The sequence below is a fragment of the Periophthalmus magnuspinnatus genome, chromosome 23, assembly GCF_009829125.3.
Source record: "Periophthalmus magnuspinnatus isolate fPerMag1 chromosome 23, fPerMag1.2.pri, whole genome shotgun sequence".
NCBI classification, from domain to species: Eukaryota; Metazoa; Chordata; class Actinopteri; order Gobiiformes; family Gobiidae; genus Periophthalmus; species Periophthalmus magnuspinnatus.
In genome coordinates this window covers 6,129,401-6,143,589 of record NC_047148.1, presented here as the reverse complement: position 1 = coordinate 6,143,589, position 14,189 = coordinate 6,129,401, and the positions used below count along the sequence as shown (strand labels likewise).

Here is a 14,189-nt window from a genome sequence, read left to right as displayed (position 1 = left end):
ATGAATTCTTACATGTACAGTGCATTTTCATGTACCTTGCACAACGTCATGAGATAATACTGCACAACACAACTGAACTTCTTACATGTTCATAATTACTTTAATGATGATTACTGCTCAGATGACTTGCACTGAATAGAATCAGTGAGGGATGCAGAGTTCGGGCAGTAGCTTCTGACAGCCAGGAGTAAAACTGCATTTTTCGTTTGAAAGCGATAACAGAGCTAATCATATTGATTACGGTTTTGTCTTTTTTTATAGCCATAAAAATCATGTTAAACGAAGTATCAGAATTTACTGCATTTTTTCACACAACTACTTCTATTTTACACATCCATCCGTATTTTTTCTTTTACTCATTGAATAAATGACTGGGAAAATCCCCGCAGCACCCGCTCTCATTCGTCACCTTCGAGGGACAACAGAGGCAGATTACCGTAATGATGGTAAAATATTTAGATAGCCCCATGTCTCCGCTTTGAGACGCCGTTTGAATTTACATGAGAGCACGACTGGGCGCGGAGTTACGCTGCTGGAAAGTCTGCAACCTGCTCTATCGGCGACGATAGGATCTGACGCTATAGGGTTAAACTAACTCGCGTTTATGCGTGTGCAGCACCCATGATGTGACCTAGGGTCAGGTGTAATCTGACTGTTGTCCTGTATATTAGTCATGTGACTGGATGGATGACGGGACGTGATCTACCCAAAATGCCTTCGCGATCGACTGGTAGATCGTGATCGACGTAATGAACACCCCTGATTGACTGAATGGTATCTTTTTTTTTTTTTTTTTATAGAATCGTGTTCAAAATTATATGCGTACAGATGAATTCACAAAAATAATTATGTACTGAAATATGAACTGACTAAACTAATACACACTGCAGATTTCAAAACATGCTTGAACAAATCTGAAGTTTTTATGTGAATAAGATATAGCACAATAGAATATTTTGAAATTAAGGTGCTTAAAAAATTTGCAGCCTTTGCGATTTGCTTCTATTCAAACTGCGATTTCATTTAGATTAATCTTGCAGTCAGTGTTACCCCCCAAGACTGGGAGTCCCCAGGCACTACACTGCTGTCTCCCACTTCTGTTACCCACTGACACATTGGCCCACTGGACTTAAAGCATGAGTCACTATGTAGATGCACTAGGTATATATTACAAAGCTGAAAGATTGCTTCACCGTTTCATCAGTGTCTCTGGAGATTCCCTGTTCTGCTCTCCATGTTTGTGTAAAAATACTTGTGTTTGCTCCTTTACTGCTTGCTAACAAACGTAGAAATGGGTAATAACAGGTCAGAATCACACAAGTGTATATCATGAGTATAGAGTAAGAGCCAGCTTAACATTTTTGTAAGATACCACGTAATTGCAACTGCCATCATCTTTGCACTAGATGTTTCAAATTTAAGATTTAGCTGTAGTGAATGTTTTGAACACATCAAGGAACATTAGCAATTCTTTCAGTCTTGTCTTAAATGATAAACTAACACCAGAATCTAAGCTACAGTGTTGGCAATTTATAATGAGAATAAATGTTGTTTGAAGAGGAATTTAAAGTACATGAATACAGCTTATGCCATTTGCTAATGTTGAATGTTGTAGTCAATTTGTTTGTGATTAATCTGGCAGCCTCACAATAGGGTAATACATGGGGAATCAGTGTTCCAGTTTTATGCTAAAATCTGGAACAGTCTTCCTAAAGATGCAAGACAGGCCTCTACTCGGCCTCGACAATGTTTACATCCAGACTCAAAACAGTTCTGTTTATTATTTTTTATGATTATTTATGTTTTTATTGGTTTGTATTGTGATTTGAATGTATTTCTTATTCTGTAAAGCACAATTAAACTTGCCTGGCCAGTGTGCGTATGTGAGAGGAGCCTGTAGGGGGCAGAAACAGGGCTAAAACAACAGCACGTGCCAGGAGTCTGCTGTGCATATGTATGTGTGCCTCCGATACCATTGACCTCTTTAGACTGAGAATCAGAGCGAAAGTGCTACTGCTAGCACTTTGCCGCTACTACTGCCACTACTGCTACTACTGCCACTAGTGCTATTACTGCCACTAGTGCTATCACTACTACAGTTATTACCACTGCTAGTGCTGGCTCTGCTCCTCGGAGGTTGTGAGTGTGCGCTGGGATGTGAACACGCTCATTAGGCCTGGTCATGTGACTCTGGCTGGTGCACGTGCTCCTAACAGACCAAAGCAGCAGCTCAGGGCCACAGACCAGCCACAATCAGAGGTACACAAGGCAGAAGGGCAGGTAGCCCTTCTGCCAAGGGGGAATATGAGGTATAGGTTGAGTTTATAGACATTACAACATTTTAAACTCATAGTATGGGTGCTCGATTATGATAAAATCACTTTATTATTTGGCTTATTTGTCTCATATTTGAAATTGCAATCATTAAAAAAAAATACTTCTACAGGGTCACAAAAGCAAAAAAAATATAGAGTTAGTATAGAACTAATATAAAGAAGGCCTATTCAGTTGTAAGTTTTCTGATAAGTAGCTTTGCTCCAGATTTTACAGGGTAAAACGAGCACGCATATTCAGAACAGAAATCATTTAATTGTATTTTCAATAACAATAATAGTAATGTTTATCTTCTAAGCGTTTTACCACCAACCAGAGGGTTTGTGGCACTAACCTCATTTAAATGAATATTGGGCAAATCATTGTGATTGTTTTGCTTTGGCACTACTAGACACTTGTAAAATTTACTTTGTTGCTGTACAGTTATACTGTTGATGATAGCCAACTAAATATGCAGATTAGGCAGATGATGCTGTGGCAACAACAAATGCCAAAATAGTTAGCATTAGTATTTTGACATTAATCTGGCATCCTGTAACACTTCTATTGTGAAGTGCATTGTATCATAAGTTTTTGTCAACATACAGCTCACTGGACTAATTAAAAAAGCAAAGCAACACTCCTTACTTGTTTGGATGTTGTGCAAATGAGCAACAATAAAGTTAGATGACTATTACAGTTTCCATAGCAACAAATATCCTGTGACGGACAGCTAAAAGTGTGTGAAGCATATGTGGCTAGTCCCCTGCCGAAATCTGTAACATTATGTATTTGTGTTATTGTGTACCTTCGTCTTATTCAAACCAGCCTGCAGTAGCCCATGGATCTCATGTTTTATGTTTTGTAAATTGGAGCTGCCTTATGTTACTCAGAGAGAGGACATTAAATTGCCTCATAAAATGCTTCACTGAGCCCAATCTAGTTCATTTTATATTGTGAAGTACCTGATTGTTCTAGTTCTTAGTATTGTCTGATGACTTTTGGAAATGCCTGATTATATGGGTGATAAAATGACACAACTATTTCAAATACAGATGTATAAAGATGCCAAAGCTCTAAACTGTAGTCATTATTCATTCACTCCATACTTGATGGTGGTAAGCTTCTATTGATGTCATAGCTGCCCTTGGGTACACACACCACATTCACACTAGGCAAGAAGGGTGAAGTGTCTTGCCTAATGACACAACAACAATCTTGTGCAAGCGGGAATTGAACCTTAGGCCTTTGGAGAAGTGCTCTAAACTACCAAGTTTAAAATGTTATATACATGGCAACATAAAGATCTATTGACACCATTACATTTTGACAGCAGCAAATTGACATGATTCGTTAGCATGTATATAATGTGAGATGATATTTTAAAACAGGTACCACAGAAACTGCTTTGATCTAATCCTCCGACTGTATATCGTTTGTGTGGCTAAGTAAATCTCTGAGGGCTTGTGTGTTTGTGTCTTTAAGTTGAAAAATGCCTTGAAGATATAGCTTATAGTGTATTATTCTTACCATAGTGTTTGAGGATGCCCTGAGGAGTGACCACCTGATTGCAGACATGGCAAACAACAAGACAGAAATCCTCCAGCGCGAGAAAAGGGCAGTAGACGAGCATATCTGTGGGAGAGATAAGAGAAGAAGAGAAACAACGCCTCAGAAGAAGAAATCACTCAAAACAGCCCTCAACAGAGACACAAAAACAAGGGGAGTAGATAACTTAGGCCTGAGTAGCTTACACAACATTGGAGAGATACCGCACTGCAACTGAACTACCGGTAATCATTACCACATAATGTAAAGACATTTTACACAATTATGGCCCTTAAAGCTAGATTTTGTTGGAATAAATTTACTTCAAACGCAATGAGGATAAATAAATGCTGAACGCTAACAATGTATAATCAAGTAGTATTTTGCTGGGAGATGAGAGTGTAATTTAATCAAAGCTGGACCCCTGTACTTCAACATCAAACTGTTTTGAATAAAAGCATTGCAAAATCACAGAAAAAATTTGTTCACTATAACTAGGGTTGCATTGATCCAGTTTTTTTTTTCCGAATTGGTCTGTCTCTAACTATAATAATAAATAATAAACCATTTTATTCTAAAACTATACTTACTATACTAAGATGTTTTTCTAATCAAGCCATTTAATTGACAAAGTTAGGATGGGTGATAAGCCAAAAAAAAATAAAAAAATCATATCACAATTCCCATTCACAATTTTGTAAATAAAGTTGTTTTGAGATTTCTAAGAGGAGGCTACTATCTAGTCAAATTACCCACACTGAGCCTAGCTTTAGCAAGCGCTAGCATCCATTATGGAAGAAACCGCTAAATACAAAGGCCACACTGACTCAAAACTGAAGCTTAACACACACAGAGATATTCAAAACAAGGAATGCCCATGATGTAAAAGGCTGCTATTATCTTTGAGGCTACGGGATGTATTAGAACTTTATCTTCCTGTTCCCAAACAACCGCGCTGTCAGACATTACAGCACTTATTAACATGAGGCCTAAGACACAGAAGTGTATATTTGTGTTAAGGGAAATCTGAGAGTCCACAAACGGGTGAATGTCATCAAGACCTCATTTGATTGGCAATCTTCCAGTCGTTTAGAAAGGAGAGGAGACAGGCAGAGGATGGAAAGTGTCTATTACAATATATGTGTAAGTTGATCAAGGTTATCCTCCTGATAATGACACATGTTCATAATATGTGTGTAATTAATCCCATCACGGTGGTCTGACAGGACGCATTAAAAGGTCAAAGCTCATCCATTACTTATAAATGAAGGCACAGATAAAGAGCTCCTGACAGTGGCAGTATTAAATGAGATTTTGTGAATACATTGTGGACAGTATCTCACACAATCTCACAACACCCAAATGGAATAACATTAGAAGTAATGCGATAAGATTTTGTTTGGTTTAAAAGGAAGGATTCAGTTCAGAGTGCACAATTTTAGCAAGTCCAGGTGCATTAATGGACTATATAACTTTTCAGGTGGAGGGTTTATTTGTCTCCATGGGGAAGATGTTGCTTTGCCGGCAATGTTACACAATATGGCATTAAACTGGTCCATCACCATAGAGTCAAGGAGCTAATGCCACCAGGCCTTTCGATTGGGATATATTGGGCAGTCTCCTATTTGATACATGTATACAGAAAAAAACGTTTATAAAAGATAATAAACAATTTGTTGGCCAGTTATGTGTACGTCAAATTAATAAAAATTCTGATGTAACAAACCTACATGTTCCAGTGAAGAAACAAGAAGTCAAGTGCTGCACGTTTTATCAACAAAACAGAAAATTTAAGTTACATTTCCATGCTTGGTGAGCCCTTATTTAAAAAAAAAAAAAAAAGATTTGCAATGTAGTGTTGGTACTGCTGTCAAGTAAAAACAAGAAATTGGCTTGTTTTTATGTTACTTTCACTTTTTCACTCGACCCATTCGTTGTTTCAATACCATTAACTTTACCTTTTCTAGATTTGTCAGTGATCCAAAATGTTACGGTAAATTAACTTGCTATGGTTTGCTAAGTTGGTTTTCACCATCTAAACTAGCTAATTTCCCCCAATGTTTACGGCAAGAACTGGCACGTTTAGTTGTAAATAAACTACTAAGACTCACAAAATAAGCCCACAGAGAGAAACGATAAGAAAAACTAAGCCTATTTGTGGCTAATGACATCTTTTCAGCTTATACTGGGGGAGAAGGCATTCGTGGGAGTACCGAAAAAGTAAGAATGCAATTTCCTCTGTATCTGCCAAAGCAATTGCAAAGTAAGTGTGCAGCCTAATAGTGTGTGGTTGTGTTTCTCTGCTGCCAATCACTGTCAGGCCAGAAACCAAACTACACAGTCATCAGTCTTTGGTGAATAAGCAGCTTTTTCAGTGACTAACAACCATCTATCATTGAACGCCATTACATGTGGGGACTGTAAATTAGCCTAATATTGAAAGGAGGAACTAAAGAGTTTGAGTGACTTGAAATGTATTATGTATTAAGTGTATTATGTCTAATAAAAACATAACTTGAGCTCGCTGGCTAAGTTGAAGATGGTGATATTGTGAAAGATATGGCAAGCAAGTCAGCTATTACATTACATATTAATAGTATTATAGTAGTAGTATAGTATTATATTAATCAGTAAAACTGAAAAAGATGGTTTAAGATAGCTTTCTAATATGAAAATAAATCATCTAAATTGGTATAACTCGTAATTTAAGAGCTGTAAAAACACTGATACTGAATAAGAGGAAATAAAAAAAAATTCACAGTATTACATAAAACACATGGGGAATTCAGTACAATGAAACTTGGAAAGTGCAGAAGTGGGTCAAATTTACTTACTACTAAACCCTTTAGTAGTAAGAATGTAGATGTACTGTTATGTCTATGATGTTGGAAAAAATGTTTGGCAAAAAAGATAATGTTTAAAATGGTTATAACTGAATAATCAATGTATTTGGTCAAAACAGATTACTAATGTTTCAACCACAGTATGCAGAACTACTCAATAACCTATCAAATGATTCAATACAAAGATATCTCACAATGCACATGTGACTACTGCAGTGGCATTTGACACAACAGGGAAGACGTTCAGTCTGTCGTGCTTTTGCAGATTCAGAAGAAAATGGCCATAAGAAGGTTATCTCTGCTCTTGTATATTTTATAAGAAGAGACATTAGGAAGTTACAAATTTTAAAATGCTTTCACTTTACTTTATAACCGTCAAAAAGGAACTTTAGGGGAAAAGCTGATTTTGTTTCTGGCGTCCCTATTACAGAGAAAAATTAACAGGAATGTGAAGAAAAGATACGTATGCAAACAATTACTAAATCAAAGGCAGGGGTTCAAATGTGCGTCAAGATCCTACATCCTTAAAAAGCAAAGCAAAAATAAAAATGTATTATAAAAATTGCAAGCAAGTTTTCCGGGCATCTTCCACAAGGTTATACGCCCCAGGTCAGACCCAGGAAAGGCTGGAGGAACTAAATCTCGCGGCTGGCCTGGGTACGCCTTGGGGTCCTATCAGAGGAGCTGGTGGAAGTGTCCCTGGGAGAGTCCCTGCTAAGACTGCTGTTCTTGCAATCCGGTGCCAGATAAGTGGAAGAAAATGGATGGATGGACATGTAAGTTTATTTCATAACATGTTTATTTTATTTCTAATACCTTATTTTATTCATGGATTTTATTTTATTATATTTAATACATTTTATGTTATTATTTATTGTTTTAAGTTGAATTATATCACCAACGAACATTCCTAGTTTAGGGCAATAGCAATAATGCTTTTCTGATTATGACATAAAAGAATTTGCCGGTAGGTCTTTTATTTCCTTCTGGTTGCAGCAAATAAACAGCACAGACTACAGTGCAATTTTATATTATATTGTTGTGCCAATAGGCCACCCTCAACCCTCTCAATTTATCCAGGCTTGGAGTTGGCACAAACAGAACACTGATGGTATGATTTGTATTTTCTAGTATTTATTATGAATAGGCCTGTCACGATAACACATTTTGCTGAAGAAAATGTAGACAATAGACGATAACATTGAAACGAACAAATACAACTCACACAATAGCCCTAGAGTGGGATTATCTCCAAAAACATAATCTAAATGCATGAATTGGTTAAAAAACACAGTATCTGAATGAATGAAACACTTAAGTACTTAGTTTGTTTCCATGAGTCATTGAAGGTTTTTATTCAATTCCCTACTGCTCAAAACTTATTGTAGAACAAGGAAAATAACAAAAAGTTTCCCATAGTACAAAGAAAAAGTCCCCATGAAAAAAAAAGAAGTACTGTTCCATCTTTCAATATAGTAATTATCATGACAGCCCTAACTGTGAAACTAAAATACTGCATGTAATACTTCTAACTAAATCCGTTTCATTTTATATCCTTACAACTTGGTGTTCTAAGGATATAAAATGTGCTCTAGTGTTAGTGAAAAGCTTAGAAACAGCAGTGGTAACCAACACAGAAACATAACGCAACGCAAGAATGAATAACTATCAATCAGTGCGCCCAGTTCAAAGGCAGCGTTAACTGTCCTCTCTGTGTTTTACCTGGCTTTACACCAGACCCTGCTGCAGCTGAGAGCATAAACAAGCTCCAGCACTTAGGAGGCAACCCAAGTACAAGCCCAAGTTACAAGGGAAACCATCAGTCCCACTTCAAAGAAAGAGAATCAAATAAACAGCCAGGCCTTCCATTCAGATTTGAACACAACTGAACTTAACACAACTCAATATTTTGAATCAGAAGTAAAGGTAAAACAAAGTGGTCACAGCATTTTCCACTTTTTGAACATGATAACCAAGGAGCTAACATTCAAGGTATTTTCCACTATTTTATTGCCAGTCCCAAAATACCTGAAGGACCTTGTCAGACTTATTATAAATATAAATTCATGCACCTCAAAGTAACTACTGTAACTATTCTATAATTATCTATTATATCCAGCCAGTTAGGCCTGTCAAGATAATTACTATGTACACTCATCGTTCAATAAATGAAAGCTGGAACAATATTTTATGTGGTCAATATTTATTGTGTGTACACTTTCTTTCCCCTACTCGGAAAAATGTGGTTATTTCTGAGCTATATGACAAGATTTAAGCCGTGAAAGGTTGAATTAATAACTTCTATGACTCATTACAGATTGTGCGTTTCATTCTGCTATTTATGTATTGCAGCTCAAGATTTTTTAACAATATTGTACATTTACAGTTGTTTTTGTGGTTTAAATCTGCTCTCGGGTTATTGTGTCAGTGGCATAAACTATTTTCCATATTACGGTTTATCATTTATTTACTTCAGCAATATATCAAACTTCAAAATATGTTATTGTGATAGACCTATCTACAGTGTATATGTATAGAACTGTGCAATTAATAAAGTTCACACTTAGGAGGAATTAATTTAACTATTTTTGGTGTTGAATTAAAAGTCTGTAATGTGTATGTTCCTTGTATTTGTTTTAAATAAGAAAAATAAAATAAAACTGAAATTTGAGATGGATCAATACAAGTATTATAACCTCTACGCCGTTATAGTTTCTTTTTAGACCATATAATTTCAAATCATCAATGTGGTGGCACTAAGCAAACACATAGAATGACTTCAGGAAATGCCCACTGTTTTCAGCCACAAGTAGTTGCAGCAGGTTGTCATCATCTTTTCACTGTCTGTGCTGAGAGACAAAGCTGAAGACAGGGTGATCGCCACAAAGCAACACATGCTCAACACTAGCAACCTGTGCACTCACAATAACCAAGGACCGTTATAACAATATTAACCTCAATCCATAGAAATACGATTCATTTAGGACCTAAATTGTATACGCCTAGTTAGTGTTGTCCTAATATTAAAAAAGGCTTGAGACACAATACAGAATTCAATACACAAAACTAAATTTCTATTGACTGATTTATTTGCTTTATGAAAAGAATGTTATTTTCAACACACAACAGTAGCAGTCATTTTCTTATTATGCTAATGTACTATTAATACTTAAATTACACAAAATTGATGCCTGTGAGCTTTAAGCCTTGTTATAATGTTTTTATCTCATCAAAGACACACCTGGAGTTACCTGTTTTTTCACACTTGTTTGAGTAATCCTGCATTATTAGTTTGTCTACATCTCCAAAGCTCAAAATGCTCTGTTCCACCTTGTGATGTCATGTTTTCAAGTTAACAACTACCTTTTACTTTTCGTTCAGGAGAGATTAGCAATTCCAGGGCTGAAATCATTCAAATGATTCTAGTGAAGGTGTGTGGAGTTTAAAAACACAGTGACACACTTCCTGTATTACCACGTGGCATCACAAGTGGAGTGTTTTGGGGGTTTTTTTGTTTGAGAGAAGAACTCAAAATATGCCTAAATATGCAAGGTTTGGGTTAAACATATGAATGAAACAAAACACAACTCCAGGTATGAAACAACATTGTAACACAGATCAGAAAATGGTGTAATATGGGCCCTTTAACTCTAAAACTATTCAGTAAAGGTCAAGTTTTGTCAAATGTGATCTTTTTTTCCCAGTCTCAATACTTCAGAATCAGAATCACTTTTATTGATCCCCGAAGGGAAATTCTCTTAGTTACAAGATGCCACAACCACGGGATAGAATTTAAGAATAAGAATAAAAAGTCATTTAAATAATAAAATTTGTGCAATAAGAATAAAGTGTCATGCAATAAGAATAAAGTGTCAGTGTTAAACAAAATAAATAAATAGATCATCTCACAACTGTCTTGAACTGTTATCAAAACATACTAGTTTGAACTAGTATTGATTAGTGTGTATTTAGTTTTTTTGACAGCCCTATATCAAGTTTACACCTCATTAAGACCTGGTTTGGTGTGGTTTATAACATTTAAAATATATAACCCAGGTTTAGGGTTTGCTTTTTCTTAAGGCCTGGGTTATTCACCTCAGTACTGAATCTACAAAATAAATGTAACTTTTCCACTGTCCTAAATTTCTAGTCTTATTGGCATTACAAAATATTGCAGGAAGTCTTGCATATTGCCAGTTATTTTCTTGGATCATTCTATGCTATCAAGCGTCAAAGAGCTCAACAAGACAAAAACAAACTAGCAAAGACTTACAATACTTGTACAATTTAAGAGTTTAAAACATTGTTGGACTGATCCATATGTGTTGTGTATGCATATCACGAGCAGTGAGCTTTAGTGTCATGTTGCCAGCAGATCAGTGATTACAGCTCTGAAGGGGAAGATGGAGCATGTGAGAGAGTGTGGGAGGGAGGAGGGGTTGGTATTTAACCAGTGCAAGTGAGAAGACTTTCCCAGCGAGCTCTGTGTATTTGTCTATGTTCAAAGTTAGGACTGACTCATGACCATTACTGCATGCTCTGGGGGTATTTATACTCACTGAGGTGTAGAGGGACTCCTTTGACTGTACCTCAAGGGGCGAGGAGATGATGGAGGGACCCACTCACTCCTAAAGAGCAGCTGTCCACACTACTCCTTACCACAAACTACAGCTGAGTAATAAATCACTTTTGATGTCTTCTGCTCAAACAATGTGTGCCTTAACTCAAATGGCAATGATTATTCTATTTAAAAAGGTGCACAATGTAACTTTTCTGGTGGAGCCACCTGCTTGTCTCCATGGAGATGTTATTGCTTTGCCTTGAATTTTCCACAGTATTGCATTCAATTTATCTACAAGCACATGACACCACCCGACCAAGTTACTGAGAAGCGACCCCGCTCACAGTAAAAATGCATATATTTTCAAGGCAATAGAAACACATGCAACTGAATAATATATTATTGATATCTTGCTGCGGAATATTACAGGCAAAGTAATAACATCTCCATGGTGACAAGCAGATAGCAGATACCGCACCAGAAAAGTTACATTGCACACCTTTAATCTGAAATTTAGCATCAATTTCCGCCATGCAAAATTGATGTACTTATTAATAACCTCATAAATTAGAAATATGCTATAACATGTAAACGTGTACATGACAGTAAAATCAATCAATCGGTTTATTTTTTTTTTCAGTTTAAAAAAAAAAAATTATATATACATTTTTTTTTTTTTTTGCATTTCTCCAAAGCAGCAATTTGCAATATTCTAAATACCTCTTCCGACAGTTATATTGTTATGTCATAGCTCTGTTTACCTTAGCAAATTACATGCTTCTGCAGTATTGTGTTGTCGGTTCTCTCTCTCTCATTCCTCTAGGGCAGCTGCACAACTGCACACCACAAACCACTTTAATGCACTTCCCATACATCACCTAGTCAATACACGAGGAACAATGAACCTTGACCAACTCCGTTCGACTCACTTTTATGAGCTCTACTGCAAAGACACTGCAAAACAGAGCAACTCTTCCAGATGACTGCTGCTCATAACACCAGCGTATCAAAAGGTGACATACTCTATCAACATTACATAAGAACGGGCCATAACATTTAGCTGTCTCTGCACCTTTATGCCACAACAAATACAATTCACCAGGTTCTGTTTGAATCAACAGTCAACTCAATAAATCATTATAGTAACAGCGTAGTGCATTAGAATGTAGTGTGCAAGTCTACAAAATAATTAACTCACAAAAGATGATGAGTGACTTTTTCTAGATTATTCTTTATATGAATACGAGTTCATTTTGCATGGATAACAAAAACGTACATTCAATTTTTAATAGCCTACAGTCACATGATTGCTATCCTAGAACCAACCTACTGATGCAACGCTATGCAACTATTCTATTTCCCAATTTTACAAAGAGCAATAGTGCATGCTATTTTTATCAGAATCTGTGACACCAAAAAGGTCAGAATGTATAATGCTGAGTAATGATGGTGATAAGAAAAGAAGAAAAAAAAAAAACACTTGCTCAGCTTGACTATGCAATTTTGAGGATTTGTTTTAAATTGTATTAACGTAGTATTATGTGACTAAAAATGTTACAGAAGGAAGGTTGAGTTAATAATGTTATGCTAATAATGGTATTTGGTGTTTACATAATGTTAATATGGCAGTAATTACAGACTGAAGTTAACAACATCTGAAGTAACTGTAAAAAATAGGTTGTTTCTTATTGATTTAAGTAAAAAGAACGAAATTAGTAAGGTAAAATTCATATTATTTGGGCATTTTCTATGGAATGAGGTATGCAGTGGGTATAAATAGAAATGTCGTCCCTTGCTTGGCTGCTACTCGTGTAATCCAATACACAAACAAAATACGTGACTGCTCCATCGTAGTAACACAGGCACAGGTCGCTCACCTTGTTTACCGTTCTTCACAGTTTCACTCAGACAGCAGGTCTCGGTGTCTGCAACCTCCACGGATGAATCTACGAATGCAACAACAAAACAAGCACTTTTACAGACGAGCCACGGGTTTCACAACAAACTTTACGGGCCATGCGCGCAGGAGCCATGCTTACTGCTGCTGCTGCTGCTCTGGATCTGGCTATGGGTTAGCATTAGCCCGCTAACGCAGAGCTGCCTTCCTAAATCAAGTGGAGCTGTCAAAGCTAACAAACTTACATCTGGGCACTAGATGGGGATCAGCAGTGCACACGCATGCCAACGGCGCAAAGTCTGCACCGCAAATAATGTAAATACGCCCAAGCACGATTGTAAAACCAGTGGATTAATATTGCATTTGGCCGTAGTATTTCTGACAGATAGTTTGCTGCGCTTTGACAGACCCTGCTTGCTGCACGGTGGAGGAGCTTACTCAACTCCCAATCACACACAGTTTACCACCAGGCACTTCCCTGACACTTGGTCCGAGAAAACAACCATACAGCCGTGCGAACTTACTGTCAACAAAAGGTAATTGAGCTGCGCTGACGAAAGACGACCAAGGCTGACAGAGGAACGTATCCGGACTTGGTATTTGGCGAGCCAGTGTCGCCATTGCTCTTCGTTCTTGTTGCTTTGCTGTGATCCGTTTTCCCCTCTCTCTCCTTCGCACGAAAACGAAAGAACGAGATATGCAGCTGACGTCGCTGTTGTAAAGCGTCGGACAACATCGGCTTTTTCCGGAAAGTTGACAGGTTGAGCCCATTGACTAGAAGGGCACACGCGCGGGGGTTCAAAAGTTCAGATAGACATGCACATTCTAAATAATCTGGGTTTCACTGCAGTTATGTAACACAATACTGTCGATATAATAATATAATGGCATTACTCATTTATATAATGAGTAATGTAATTATATTTTTTTCTGTAAATCAAATAAAATAGAAACTACCAATTCAATCAATATTACTGGGTATAGCCTATTTATACACCTTATAAATATGTTATATGGTGTACTGTAT

General features: G+C 36.9%; 1 protein-coding gene across 1 annotated transcript in view; it reads right to left on the bottom strand.

Moving 5' to 3' along the window:
* atxn7l1 (ataxin 7-like 1) overlaps positions 1–13,857 on the bottom strand; it is a 39,676-nt gene extending 25,819 nt beyond the window's left edge. The window contains exons 1-3 of the mRNA XM_033989835.2: positions 13,687–13,857; positions 13,143–13,211; positions 3,844–3,948 (exon numbers count right to left, since the gene is read on the bottom strand). The gene's annotated coding sequence lies outside the window, so the exon portion shown is untranslated. The remainder of the gene's footprint in view (positions 1–3,843; positions 3,949–13,142; positions 13,212–13,686) is intronic.
* Between the last annotated feature and the right edge of the window lie 332 nt (positions 13,858–14,189).